The sequence below is a fragment of the Oryctolagus cuniculus genome, chromosome 7, assembly GCF_964237555.1.
Source record: "Oryctolagus cuniculus chromosome 7, mOryCun1.1, whole genome shotgun sequence".
NCBI classification, from domain to species: Eukaryota; Metazoa; Chordata; class Mammalia; order Lagomorpha; family Leporidae; genus Oryctolagus; species Oryctolagus cuniculus.
Genome location: NC_091438.1, coordinates 58,716,220 through 58,731,855, shown reverse-complemented (window position 1 = coordinate 58,731,855; position 15,636 = coordinate 58,716,220). Strand labels below are relative to the sequence as shown.

Here is a 15,636-nt window from a genome sequence, read left to right as displayed (position 1 = left end):
TTGTTGGGGGGGCTGGTCCTCATCTCTACCCAGGTGTCTCTACTTATTCTTTTCTGTTAATTATCATTCTTTTTCTTGAAAAGACACCATTTAGTGTAGCAGATCTCCACCCTGATTAAGGTTGTACATTAGATTTAAATGGGGAGCTTTGAGAAATAACCTGATTCTGACTCTGCCATCAAGAGATAAGAGATTGTTATTTTTACTTTTTGTTCTTTTTTTTTTTTTTTTTTTTAAGAAAAACAGAACAGGGGCTGGCACTGTGGCTTAGTGGGTAAACCTTCGATCTGCATTGCCAGCATCCCATATGAGTGCCGGTTCAAGACCCAGCTGCTCCACTTCCTTCCAATCCAGCTCTCTGCTGTGGCCTGGGAAAGCAGTAGAAGATGGCACAAGTCCTTGGGCCCCTGCACCTACATGGGGGACCCAGAAGAAGCTCCTGGCTCCTGCTTTGGGTTGGCGCAGCTCTAGCCATTGCGGCCATTTGTGGAGTGAACCAGCGGATAGAAGACCTCTCTCTCTGCCTCTGCCTCTTTGTAACTCTGCCTTTGAAATAAATAAATACATCTTTAAAAAAAAAAAAAAGCATAGGAGAACAAAATTTTAAAAAGATAAAAAATAAGAAAAGGAAAAAAGATTAAAAAAAAAACAAAAAAAATAAATAAAAAAGTATGTTATTTCATTGGTCATAAAGAGGGAAGGCGTATTGGAGGAGAACATACTTATCTTAGCCTGCATAAAGATCTGAGCTTCTGAGTTTAAGTATGGAAGATGTGGGGAGCAACTCGGACTATACTGTTACTGGAATTAAGACTTATTCTATGCATCTGCTGTCCCACAATATGGCGCTGGGAGAGGAGCAAACAGCTTCTACCCAGCTGCCTCTCACCAACTTGACAAGCTGCAGGAGCTGCTTCTGATTGGAGGAGAGCAGCGTGCTCAGCGTGTGGGTAGCAGAGTTGGGATTGGTGGAAGAGGATTATAAAGGAGGAGAGAGACAACATGCACCAGGAACATCTATCTGAAGGAACACCTGAGGAACATCTGAGCAGCCCCCAAGAGAGCCGGCCGGCGGTGTGCCGCTCCCCCGCGGAAGTGGGGAAAGTGGCAGGGGGAACCGCCCTTCCACAGAGGTGGAAGGGTCGGTAGCCAACCCGGGAAGAACCAGCAGCAAACCCGGGGAGGGCCGAGCAGACCAAAGAACAGTGCAGGGTCCTGTGTCGTTCCTCCACGAAGAGGGGGAGTGACAGGAAGACATGGTTGAATCCAAGGGACTTTATTCCCCAGTTTTCCTGCCTTTAATCTATGTGTATGTACATATGAATGTGTGTGTATATACATAAAGATACTTGAAAAAGCTTATTTATTGTTATTTTTGAAAATTTACTCACTTTTGGAAGGCAGAGTTACAGATGGAGAGATCTCCCATCTGTGGTTTCACTCCCTAAATGGCCATAATGGCCAGGGCTGGGTCAAGTGGAAGCCAAGAGCCAGGAACTCCATGCTGGTCTCTTGCATTCGTGGCAGTGGGCCAGGAACTTGGGCCATCTTCTGCTTTCCTAGGCACATTAGCAGGGAGGTGGTCAGAAGTGGAACAACCGGGACATCAAGCTGCGTTCAGGTGAAATGCTGGCATCAAGTATCACAGGTGACAGTTTCACCAGTGGTACCACAATGCTGACTGCAAAAGATAAGTTTATTTTGGTGCAAAAAAATTTGAAATGCGTGCATACAATGAGTCTTTAAAAAAATTTGTTTAGATTATGAAAAGATGCATGGATTTCAAAAAATTTTTGTACCAAAATAGCCTTATCTTTTAATTCCATTTTCCATGAAACTTCTTGAGGTGTTCTTAACATAGGTATAGGTCTTTTTAATCTCTCAAATTCTCTAAGAAATACACTACCACAAACTTTGAACTTAGGCCAGTGTTGGTTAAACTACAGGGTTTGTAATTTGATTATGCGCTATATAGTATTTTTCATTTTTTTAAAGATTTATTTATTTGAAAAAAAGAGTAACAGAGAACAAGAGGCAGAGAGTGCTTCCATTCATTGGTTCACTTCCCAAATGGCCACAACTGCCAAGGCTGGGTCAGGCTGAAGCCAAGAGTCAGGTTCATCCCCATCTCCCATGTGGGTGCAGGGACCAAGGAATTGGGCCATCTTCCTCTGCTTTCCCAGGAGCATTATCAGGGAGCTGGATCCAAAGTGGAGCAGCCAGGGCTTGAACCGGTACCTAAGTGGGATGCTGGTGCTGCAGGGGGCGGCCTTACCTGCCACAGCACTGGCCCCTAGTGGTTTTTGTTGTTGTTGTTGTTTTTAAGGTTTATTGGGGCCGGCGCTGCAGCGTAGCAGGTTAAGCCTCCACTTGCAGTTCCAGCATCCCATATGGGGTGCCAGTTCGAGTCCCGGCTGCTCCACTTCTGATTCAGCTCTCTGCTATAGCCTGGGAAAAAAGTAGAAGATGCCCCAAGTCCTTGGGCCCCTGCACCCATGTAGAAGACCCAGAGGAGGCTCCTGGCTTCAGATTGGTGCAGCTCCAGCCGTCGCGGCCATCTGGGGAGTGAACCAGTGGGTGGAAGACACCTCTCCCTCTCCCCCTCCCCCTCCCCCTCTGCTCCTCCCCTCCTCCCTCTCCCTTTCTGTAACTCTGCTATTCAAATAAATAAATAATTGTTTTAAGAAAAGATTTATTTATTTGAAAGGTAGTTACGAGGAAGCACTCGGGCCATCTTCCACTGTTTTCCCAGGCCCATTAGCAAGGAGCTGGATTGGAAGTAGAGCAACCAGGACTCGAATTGGCACCCATATGTAATGCCAGTATCACAGGTGGCAGCTTACCCACTACTCCATAATGCTGGCTCCACTGCATAGTTTTGATCAGGCTGCACGTATGGAGATGGTCCATAAGATGATAATGGAGCTGAAAAATTCCTATAATCTAGTGATACTGTAGCCTTCCTAATGGTATAGCCTAATGCATTACTCATTTGTCTGGTGATTCTGGTGTAAACATACCTACCATGTTGCCAGTTGTGTAAAAATATAGTACATGTAATTATACATATACTATGTAATACTTGATAAAGGTAGTGAATGACTACTAGTTTATGTATTTATTATACTTTTATCATTACTTTAGAGCCTACTCCTACTCATAAAACATTTTTACTGAAAAATGGTATGATGTATTTCATTGATGTCAGCATCATAGATGCTGTGTTTACTGACTCTCTTGGTTACATCATTCTTTGTTATTTTGTGGGCATGGCCCTGTGAGCACTAGGATACTCTGTGTTTGTGTGTGTGTGTGTGTGTGTGTGTGTAGTAGGCTATACCATCTAGATTTGTGAACTCTGATGTTTGTACTCTACAGAATTGTCTAACAAAGCATTTCTCATAACATATCTCTATTAAGTTGTGCATGACTGTACTTTAATCTTAGGAAAGCAACATCATTTGTGCACTGCAGATTAGGTAGAAAAGATGACTGATAAGGCAATATGGTGTTGCGGTTAACCACACACATGCTAGAGCCGAACTGCCTTGGTTGCAATCCTGGTTTTATAATTTATGTCTGTTGAGCTGGACAATTTAGTTTTAGCCTGTCTGCCTCAGCTATAAAATGAGGATAATAGTCCCCACCTCATAGCAATGTGAATATTAAAAATCTTCATATATGTAAACTGTTCAAAACATCACTTTGTACACTGCAAGTGCACAATGTTAAGACTAATTAGGCCGGCGCCGTGGCTCAATAGGCTAATCCTCTGCCTTGCGGCGCCGGCATACCGGGTTCTAGTCCCGGTCGGGGCGCCGGATTCTATCCCAGTTGCCCCTCTTCCAGGCCAGCTCTCTGCTGTGGCCCAGGAGTGCAGTGGAGGATGGCCCAAGTCCTTGGGCCCTGCACCCCATGGGAGACCAGGATAAGTACCTGGCTCCTGCCTTCGGATCAGCGCGATGCGCCGGCCGCGGCGGCCATTGGAGGGTGAACCAACAGCAAAGGAAGACCTTTCTCTCTGCTTCTCTCTCTCACTATCCACTCTGCCTGTCAAAAAAAAAAAAAAAAAAAGACTAATTGATTCCTTTTCTTGTATCCTCTAAGACATTTCTTAACCTTTGCTTGCCCATTCCCCTTGACATTAAGTTAATACTTCCTCTAAATAATTAGAGCAGGGTTTAGCAAAATTTTTCTAATAGGGCTAGATAAAATGTTAGATTTTTAAGGCCACATATTCTCTGTTGCAAACACAATTGTCACTCCATATCCTTGGCTTCTGCATCTGTGGATTCAGTAACCACTGTTAGGAACAGTTGCATCTGTAATGAAAATGTACAGGCTCTTTTTCCTGATTATTCCCTAAATAGTACAGTGTAAAAACTATTTTCATGACATTTATATTGTATTATGTATTAGAAGTAATCTATAGATGGTGTAAAGTGTATGGGAGGGTTTGGGTTTGGTTAGATGTGATTGCTATATCATTTTATGTAAGAGACTTGTGTGTTCATGACTTTGGAATCTGGAGAAGGGGTTCTGGAACCAATTCCCCTTAGATACTGAGGGACAGAACACAAGGGGTGACTATTCAACTCTGCTGCTGTTGGGTGCAGGCAGCCATAAACTGTATGTAAACAAATGTGTGTGGCTGTCTATGGACACTGACATTTGAATTTCACAAAAGTTTCACATGTCAGAGTATTACTGTTTTGAAAAAAAATTTGTAAATCAAAAATCATTTTTAGCTCGCAGGCCACACACAAAAAAGTAGTAGTAATCTAGATTTGGCCTGTTGGTCAGTTTACTGCTGACCCCTGAAGTAGAATAAGGGAATTTGCATTCTGAAAACTGTTTTAGAAACCTTTTCTTTCTTAAGTATGCCTTCATTCTTTTTTTTTTTTTTTTTTTTTTTTTTTTAAACAGGCAAAGTGGACAGTGAGAGAGAGAGACAGAGAGAAAGGTCTTCCTTTTCCATTGGTTCACCCTCCAGTGGTCGCCACGGCTGGCGCGCTGCAGCCAGCGCACGGCGCTGATCTGAAGGCAGGAGCCAGGTGCTTCTCCTGGTCTCCCATGCGGGCGCAGGGCCCAAGGACTTGGGCCATCCTCCACTGTACTCCCGGGCCATAGCAGAGAGCTGGCCTGGAAGGGGGGCAACCGGGACAGAATCCGGCGCCCCGACCGGGACTAGAACCCGGGGTGCTGGCGCCGCAGGCGGAGAATTAGCCTATTGAGCCACGGCGCCGGCCATGCCTTCATTCTTTAATTTCCCTGTACTTTGGAAGGAATTTAGAAAATTAACTTTTTGGTATCACTTCAGAATTTTAAAATTCTGCTCACAGCATTGAACTTTTAAACTATTTATTAACACATAAATAATGAAACGTTCTAAACCTGCAAACAGTGACATATAAGGGCGCTTTAAAAGGTTCATGTGGCTGGCGCCGCAGCTCAATAGGCTAATTCTCCGCCTGCGGCGCCAGCACCCCGGGTTCTAGTCCCGGTTGGGGTACCGGATTCTGTCCCGGTTGCTCCTCTTCCAGACCAGCTCTCTGCTGTGGCCCAGGAGTACAGTAGAGGATGGCCCAAGTCTTGGGCCCTGCACCCGCATGGGAGACCAGGAGAAGCACCTGGCTCCTGGCTTCAGATCAGCGCAGTGCGCCGGCTGCAGTGGCCATTGAGGGGGAGAACCAACGGCAAAGGAAGACCTTTCTCTCTGTCTCTCTCTCACTGACCACTCTGCCTGTCAAAAAAAAAAAAAAAAAAAAAAAGTTCATGCAAAAATGGAATTAAAAGGTAATTTGTGTTTTCTGGGAACTTATTTATTTATTTGAGGGTCAGAATGAGAGAGCAAAGAGAGAGAATTTTCACTTGTTGGTTCACTCTCCAGCTTCCTGAAATAACCGTGGGTAGACCAGGAGCCAGGAACCTAGTCCAGATGACCCACATGGTGACAAGCCCAATTACTTGAGCCATTACTATAGCTCCCTTCCTGTGTTCACAAGAGCCTCTAATCGGTAGCTGAGCCACTTATTGAACCCAGATATTCTGATATGGGATACAGGCACCCTAAGTACTAGGCCACCTGCTTCTCTGAACTTTTTGAAGAATCCTTGAATTTAACTATATTTAGGGTTCTTTGGTTGTAGGCAACAGAAACATCACTGTGTTGTCTTGTTCACTGGTTCTTGTCCTAGTTAGGGAACCAAACATGTAGGCATGCGCGCATTATAGAAATAGATTTTGTTTCAAAGAATTGGCTTGCATGATGTGGGAACTGGCAAATTGAGGCCAGGAGACTGTACACTTTCCATCTAGAGCTTACCAGCAGCAAATTTCTTCTTTAAGGAAGCTTTTTTTTTTATGGCCTTTCAGCTGATTGGATGAGGCCTACCCACATTATTGAGGATAATCTTCTTTACTTAAAACCAGCTGATTATAAATGCTAGCCACATTTACATAATTTTACAGCGACAGCCATGTCTGTTTTCTGAATAACTGGGTACTAAGACTTAACAAGTTGACACATAGAGCTGACCATAATAGAGTTCAATAAATAGTGTCTAAAAGGATGAATAAATGACTAACATGATTGGTTTAAGGAGAAAAATGTTGGTTTTATGGATATTGAGTAACAGAATTTAAGAAGTGAGCAGCTAGTTCTCGGGAAGCCCTAAGAAAAACAAGAGCATTTTGCAGGGGTCAAGTTCCAGGTAAGAAACAGTGGCTTTAATGCACCATAGGAGTAATGAATTGGCTCGAACCATTTTGCAGCCTTACTTCATTCTGCTCAAGATACATCTTCCTGGGAAACAGCCTGTTTGGCCTAACCTGAGTTTAGGTCACACGTATAGCCCTTGCCCAGTGGAAGGTGGGACACCTTGATTAACATTTCCATCGAAATATTCAGGGAGATGAGGGTTGTTTCCCAATAGAGAGTTAGGCTGCTGTTTCCAAAAGGAGGAAGGGATACTAGAGATACAAAAATAACAGATGTCTACTACACCATCATCCCACTTGGAAGGACAGCTGGTGAAACAGACATGGATCAAGGCCAGAGCTGAGAACTTTTACAAGCCCTGATAATGAGCTCATGCCTTATCTAGGGGTCATAGACCCTTGATAATTGAAATAGACCCTTGATAATTTAAATTTGGGTACCAAATTTGGGGCCATTTTCTCTCTACAGAAAATCATACCTGTGTTTTTGGAAAAGGTTTGTTTTTGTTTTGTTTTGCATAGTGTTTGAAAAGGTTCTTGTGCTTCCTAAAGTACATCCATGTTTGGTGGAAAAGAATCTAGTCTCTTACCCTGAAAGGTTACCAACTCACAGGAAGAAGGTGGAATATTTTTAGACAGGTGAAGTGCAGTAGCCAGGGTTACTGAATTTCAGTAAATTGTTTGACTCATGTTGAATGATAGATTTGAAGGATGTAAGACTGAACTCTGAAGAATAAAGTATCAAGGGCTAGAGGTCAGCGTTGTGGCATAGTAGGTTCAGCCACCCTCTGGGATGCCTGCATCCCATGTTTGAGCGCCTAGGATTGAGTCCTACTTCTGCTTCTGATCCAGCTTCCTGCCCATGTGCCTGGGAGACAGCAGATGATGGGCCAAGCACTTGGGTTCCTGACACCCATGTGGGAGATCAGGATGGTGTTCCTGGTTCCTCTCTTTGGCCTGGCCCAGCCGCAGCTATTATGGGCATTTGGGAAGTGAACCAGTGGGCAAAAGAGCTTTCTCTCCCTCTCCTTCCTGCTGTCTTCCTCTCCTCTTCTCCTACTTCTTCCTTCCTATAGCTCTGCCTTCCAAATAAATAAATAAAAATGAAACTTAAAAAATATATATCAGAAGCAGACATTTGGCAAAATTGTTAACATCCACATCCTATATTGGAGTGTCTCAGTTGGATGGCTGTACTTCTGATTCCAGCTTCCTTAAAGTGCACCCTTGGAGGTAGCAGATGATGGCTCAAGTACTTCCTCATTCCTGACTTTGCCCTGGCCCATCCCCAGCTGTTGTAGGTATCTGGGGAGTGACTCGCAGATGGAAGACCTGTCTGTCTCCTTTTCTCTCTTTAAATACAATATCAGATCTCACTCGCTTCTGATAATTTACCCTCTCATGATTCTCCTTAATTGCTGTATTTCTCTTGGAGGAATCAACAGTGGAAATAGGAATGTTAAAACATACAGAATTTAAAGAAATATTTAGGAGATGAAATCCAGAGAACTAGCTTGGTTGTCAGTTGTATACAGGCAGCAGATATATGGCTTGTAGGTTTCTGGCTTGTGGAATTGCAGGGGTAATAGTAGAGGGCAGATAGAAAGGCTGTTCTTAAATATGAGGGACAAACTCAACCTTTGAGTGGGACTTGAGGAAAAAAATATAATGACTGGACTTGGTACATTTATCAAGAAGGGGAGAGAATGAGCTACAAAGTGGAGCAAACATTGATAAAAAGATTGACACCCAGTCCTGAAGGCCCTGGTGAGATTTCACAACAGGATCTGTAGTAGTGACATCGGTTACACAATGACATTTTCCCTAGCAATGAAGAGACATTTTTAAGGTTTGTTTAGAGTTGATGTACTAGCTGATTTGAAGGTGAAACATAGGAACACGTTGAGTAGAAGAGTCTGAACAAAGACCAAAATGGTGATGTGGTAACTAACACAGAACCTCTACTCTGTGCTGAGCATATGGATAAGTGTACTTTGTAAATATTAATCCATTTACTCAAAATAACCCTGGGAGATTTGGGGGACCATTATAGTACTATTTTTTTCTGAATTAATCTAATATTGAGGTAAGTCTTGAGATGTTTGCTGTGCTTGGTATATGTTTTACAGATTATAGGCCTATATTTCAATTATTTACTTCTTTCCAGTATAAGGCAATATTAGAATCAGAGCTCTAGATGTAATAAATATTAAGATTTTTACCTTCTAGAAAATTAAATCATATGTGCTTAGTTGTAGCTTCTTCTTTTGATCCCTGGATTCGAATGTTCTTAGTAATAAAGGTGTTTCCTGTGTTTGAGAAGTTTCTGATTTGGCTATAAATATTTTCTAGTTAACATTCTTAGTCCAAAACTGTATCTCAAACAAAGCATGCTACTTGTACTCTTAGAGAATTTCAGTTCTTATTTCTAATTGATACTTCTTAACTAATGTGAATTTATTTATATTGGTAAATAATTATAGAAAGACTTCTATTTATTTATTTGAAAGGAAGAGTTACAAAGAGAGAGAGGGAGAGACAGATCTTCCATCCATTAGTCATTCACTAAATGGCCACAGATTCTAGGCTGGGGCCATAACAAAGCCAGGAACTTCTTCCAGGTCTCCTGGGTGGGTGTAGGGGCCCAAGCACATGGGCCATTCTCTTCTGTTTTCCCAGGTACGTTAGCAGGGAGCTGGATCAGAATTGGAACAGCCAGGACTTGAACTGGTGTGTATGGTGTGTGGGATGCTGGTGTCGCAGGTGGCAGCTGTATCTACTACACCACAGTGCCAGCCCCTGTAACTCATTTTTGAGGAATCTTGAGAATTATGTGAGACCCAAAGAATTAGACTCCAACAGAGCATTATGAGCTGATCATTTCATCATTTGTTTGTTTAAATGTCAAAGGTCTAATAGATCTAGCTACTGAGAAATTTCTCCTTATCAATGTGTGTGTGTAAATGTAGATAATATTTTCAGTCCTTTCCAGTCTATGCTGTTCTGAGAATTCTACTCCTTTTTTTTTTTTTTTTTTTTTTAAGATTTATTTATTTTTTACTGGTTCACTCCCAAATGGCCACAACGGTTGGAGTTAGCCACTCCGAAGCCAGGAGCCAGAAGCTTCTTCTGGGTCTCTCAAACGGTTGCAGGGGCCCAAGGACTTGGGCCATCTTCTGCTTTCCCAGGCCATAGCAGAGAGCTGGGTCAGAAGTGGAGCAGCCGGGCTTTACCTGCTACACCACAGTGCTGGCCCCGAGAATTCAACTCTTGAGTGAAGATAGCTAGTGCAGTTGGTATTCAGAAATAATTCTACACAGAAATTCCTCTGTAATCATTATATTTTCACTTGTATATGGTCACTGCTTAACTGTGATACAGTTTCTGTTTAGTTGAGGGCTCTTTTTGGCCTATGTGGTTACTTGGAAGTTTTATCATTATAGGAATATTTCTTTTTTGAATTTAAGCATTCTCCTATCTCCACATATATTTGTAATTTTAATTAATTATTTCATTAAATGTTAACTCTTTTTCAGCTCTTCTAAAATCCATAAGTATTTGCATGTTTGTGATCCTTGATCACTGCCCTCAACATATTGACATTGGCTGCAAAGTTTTATTTTCTGTTTGCCTATACAGTATTCTTTAGGTAAAAAAAAATACACAGTTCATTCAGCCATAACTTGAAAAAAACAGAATTAGACACAAGTAAGCCGATATTTTCCAAGATTAATGTTCTTTCTAGTTAGAAATTTCCCCAGCAGAGATGTTGTACTCAAAGTAGTTTTCTTGGTTAAAAGTATTTTAGGGGCTGGCATTGTGGTGGTATAAGTTGCCACTTGCGACACTGACATCTCATGTGGGCACTAGGTGTTTTTTTTGGGGGGGGTGCGGGGGGTTGTTTTAAAAGATTTATTTCTGCGGCCAGCGCTGTGGCACAGTGGGTTAATGCCCTGACCTGAAGCGCCGGCATCCCAAATGGGTGCTTGTTCTAGTCCTGGCTGCTCCACTTCCGATCCAGCTCTCTGCTGTGGCCTGGGAAAGCAGTAGAAGATGGTCCAGGTCCTTGGGCCCCTGCACCTGTGTGGGAGATCAGGAAGAAGCTCCTGGCTCCTGGCTTCGGATCGGCACAGTTCCAGCTGTCGCAGCCAATTGGGGAGTGAACCATCGGATGGAAGACCTCTCTCTCTCTCTCTCTCACTCTCGCTCTCTCTTTTTGTAACTTGTAACTCTGACTCTCAAATAAAAAATAAATCTTTAAAAAAAATGATTTATTTCTTTATTTGAAAGTGTTACAGAGCGAGGGGAGACCAAGAGATCTTCCATCTGGTGGTTTACTCCCCAAATGGCCATAACACCTGAGGCTGGGCTAGACCAAGCCGAAGCAGACTAGGTCGAAGCCAGGAGCTTCTTCCAGGTCTCCCACATGGATGCGGGGGCAGGGACTTGGGCCGTCTACTGCTGCTTTTCCAGGCACATTAGCAGGGAGCTGGATCAGTAGAGCAGCCAGGACTTGAACCAGTGTCCACATGGGATGCTGGTACTGCATGCCAGAGCTTAACCCACTGCACCACAGAACCAGCCTCTGAGTGCCAGTTTGAGACCCAGCTGCTCCACTTCCAATCTAGCTCCCTGTTGAGGCATCTGGGGAAGCAGAGAAAGATGGCCCAAGTACTTGGACTCCTGTACCTTTATCAGGAGACTGGGATAAAGCTCCTAGCCCTGGTTTTGGCCTGGCCCAGCCCAGCTGCAGACCCAGCCATTGCTGCCATTTGGGGAATGAACCAGCCTATTGAAGATATCTCTGTCTCTCTGTCTCTCCCTCTTTCCCTTCCCTCTTCCTCCCTCCTATCCTTGCTTCCTTTCTTTCACTCTGCAACTCTGCCTTTCAAATAAATAAATAAATCTTTTTAAAGATTATCTTAAAGCTTTGATCAGAATTGCATTTTTGCAGACTTGTATTTCTTTGCTTATATACTAGACTTTGTATTGAGGTATACATAAATAATCATGGGAAGAGGGAAAGTAGAGGTGGGGGTAGTTGGTTATGTTGATGCAAAGTAGGTGGAACTGCATGATTACAAATATTTTCTGGTACTATTTCTACCAACAAACACTGTTTCAAGTATTACTGCACTATGTTGCAAGTAATGTAGTACATTGTCAGCCACAGTGACTGCAGACTTAAAGTCATTGGATTGGGCTTTTTTATTTTTGTTTTGTTTTGTTTGTTTGTTTGTTTTGACAGGCAGAGTGGACAGTGAGAGAGAGAGAGAGACAGAGAGAAAGGTCTTCCTTTTGCCGTTGGTTCACCCTCCAATGGCCGCCGCGGCCAGCGCTGCAGCCGGCGCACTGCGCTGATCCGAAGGCAGGAGCCAGGTACTTCTCCTGGTCTCCCATGGGGTGCAGGGCCCAAGGACTAGAACCCGGTGTGCTGGCGCCGCAAGGCGGAGGATTAGCCTAGTGAGCCGCAGCGCCAGCCGGATTGGGCTTTTTTAAAAGTCAGCCACTGTTGGCCGGTGCCGCAGTTCAATAGGCTAGCCTATCCTCCACCTGTGGTGCCGGCACCCCAGGTTCTAGTCCTGGTCGGGGCGCTGGATTCTGTCCCGGTCGCTCCTCTTCCTGTCCAGCTCTCTGCTGTGGCCCGGGAGTGCAGTGGAAGATGGCCCAAGCACCCTGCACCCGCATGGGAGACCAGGAGAAGCACTTACTGGCGCCTGGCTTCAGATCAGTACAGTGCGCTGGCTGCAGTGCGCCGGCCGCAGCAGCCATTGAGGGGGTGAACCAACGGAAAAAGGAAGACCTTTCTCTCTCTCTCTCTCTCACTGTCCACTCTGCCTGAAAAAAAAAAAAAAAGTCAGCCACTGTGAATAAAGAAATCTACTAAAACAAAGCTTAATTTTGAACTTAAAAATTTAATACAACTGGCTATTCCAGTGTGTACATGTGGGAAGTATTGCCTTAGCCCTTCGTTCATCACCCTGTTCTGCCGTGTAATGTGGTCATCACTGCTTGTCATTTCTCCAGGATTGGATATGAAAAAAAAAAGAAAATAGATGAAAGCACACATCTGGTGACTATTTTGCCCTTTGAGGAGGTTTTGTTTTTGTTTTATTTTTAGTGCAGAAAATGAAATCTAATAAACATACAACTTAGCCAGTATATAGAGAAAACTGCATAGAGTTTATGAGCCCGGAGGGGCAAGTGTTTGGCGTACTGGTTAAGATGCCACTTGCATCTGATATGAGAATGCCTGGGTTCAAGTCCCAACTCCACTTTCCTCCTAATGTGCATCCTAAGAGGCAGTAGGTGATGGTTCAGATATTTAGGTCTCTGCTAACCAATGTGAAAGACCCAACTTGAGTTCCAGGTGTCTGGTTTCAGCCTGGCTTGGTCTGTTAAGATTGCTATCTCTGTTTTTAGCCTTTCAAGTAAATAAAATTTTATTTATAAAAAAGTGTGAGCAATGAGGTTTTGTTGCCTGATTCAGAATCTGGCCCTACAAATTACAATCCATGACCTTGGGTAAGATCCTTTTCTTTTTTAAAAATATTTACTTACTTACTTACTTACTTACTAGAGAGAGAGAGATCTTCCATCCACTGGTTTACTCCGCAATGTCCCCCATGGCCAGGGCTGAACCAGTCCAAAGCCAGGAGCCACAAGCTTCTTCTAGGTCTCCCACATGGGTAGCAGGGGCCCAAACACTTGGGCCATCTTCTGCTGCTTTTCTTAGGGCATTAGCAGGGAAGTAGAGCAGGTAGGACACATACCAGCACCCATATGGCTTACCAGCCTCTCAGCAATAGGTATACCCACTATGCCACAATGCCGGCCCAAAGGTAACTTTTCCTAGTCTCACTTTCTTTGGCTATAAAATATGAATGAATTAATAGTACCCCTAGCTTATAGATGTGAAAATCAGATATTTTGGTCCACATGAAGTACTTACACAGAATACCAAATTATGTCATTGCTTTATCATGCCTGTCTTCATTTGTTGTGATTGATGGTCAGAACTTTATTACTGGGTCTGCCTTGATTTTTGAAGTTACTGCTTGAGTTCCATAGAATTTTTTGTATGCAGTTTGGAATTTAAAGGATTATTTAATACATTATTTCTTTCAGCTGGAATAAGCTGAAAGTGCAATAGACTAAATGTTGTCTTAGATTGTTAAGACCTGGAGAACCGGTCTGAATGCTTTTATGCACTTCTTTAACCTTTATGTCATTTAGAATGTGAGATCGATTTGTGCTGTTTCCATACCTGTTAGACAAAAAGAAATCACCATATTGTTTATTGATACCATTAGAACTATCAGGAAAAGTACTTGCTTTCAGTGTGGACACCAAGAGAACCCTTATTAACTTTTTTTTTTAAGATTTATTTTATTTATTTGAAATACAGAGTTACAGAGAGAGGTAGAGACAGAGAGAGAGGTCGTCCATCTGCTGGTTCACTCCCCAGATGGCCGCAATGGCCAGAGCTGTGCCAGTCCGAAGCCAGGAGCCAGGAGCTTCTTCCAGGTCTCCCACTTGGGTGCAGGGGACCAAGGGCTTGGACCATCTTCTACTGCTTCCCCAGGCCATAGCTGAGAGCTGAATCAAAAGAGGAGCAGCTGGGACTAGAACTGGCACCCATATGGGATGCCAGAGCTTCAGGCCAGGGCTTTAATCTGCTGTGCCACAGCGCTGGCTCTCTTATTAACATTTTTTCTTAAATGTTTTCATTAAAGACAGAGAGCCCATCAGCTGGTTTATTTCTCAAATGCCTACAAAGACACAGCTAAAGCCAGGAGCTGGGAACTAAATCCAGGTCTTTACACGGGTGGCAGAACCCAACTTCTTGAGCCATCACCGCTGTCTCCCAGAATCCTCATTAGCAGGAACCTAGACAGACTCAGGAGCTGTAGCTGTGAAATTGAAGCCAGACACTGGATAGGAGACATGGGCATCCTAACTGGCATCTTAAATGCTAGACCAAACTGCCTGCCCTAATATGTTTGTAATAAAAACTTTGATTTATAATTCTCTTAACAGCAAATATGAGTTGATATTATGAGTAATATTATTTGCAGAGTGCTTTTAACAAACTTTGTCTCATTTGATTTTTACAGCTTTGTGAAAAAGGTAGGACAGATGGTAAAACTTTTACTTTTAAAGATGAAAAATCTGGCTTCAAAGTTCAGTGACTTACCCAGTGATTTAAAACCTAGTTTTGTATAATGTCTCTTAGATTACTTTTCATTCTATATCAAACAGCTTCCATTTGGAGTAATTTCCCCTTTTTTATTTTTTTAAGATTTTTATTTATTTATTTGAAAATCAGAATTACACAGAGAGAGGAAGAGAGGCAGAGAGAGAAAGAGAGAGAGAACTTCCATCCGATGGTTCACGCCTCCATTGGCCGCAACGGCTACAGCTGCATCTATCCAAAGTCAGGAGCCAGGAGCTTCCTTTGGGATTCCCACGTGGATGCAGGGGCCCAAGGGCCTGGGCCATATTCTACTGCTTTCCCAGACCACAGCAGAGAGCTGGATCAGAAGTGGAGCAGCTGGAACTCGAACCAGCACCCATATGGGATACCGGCACTGTAGGTGGTGGCTTTACCCGTTAAGCCACAGCGCCAGCCCCAGTCATATCCTTTTTACATGATCCACTTGTAAAAGGATACTTCCAAAAATTCATGGAAACATAAAATTAAAATGAATTTATTTTGGTGTAAATTGTTTTTTAAATCTGTGCATAGTTTTTTCATAATCAACACTTTTTGTTAACTTTTTGAAGATCCTTGTGTGAATGTGATGTGAATGGGTTTCAAAAAATTTTTACATCAAAATAAATTTTTAATTCCACAGATTTTTTTAAAGACAATACATTCTTTAAAAAAAAAGATTATTTATTTGAATGTCAGAG

The 15,636-nt window shown here is 43.0% G+C and overlaps 1 protein-coding gene across 3 annotated transcripts in view; it reads left to right on the top strand.

Annotated features, from left to right (window-relative positions):
• The window catches only part of RAP1A (RAP1A, member of RAS oncogene family), an 89,884-nt gene that overhangs the window by 20,169 nt on the left and 54,079 nt on the right, over positions 1-15,636 (top strand). The gene's annotated exons all lie outside the window — the stretch shown is intronic.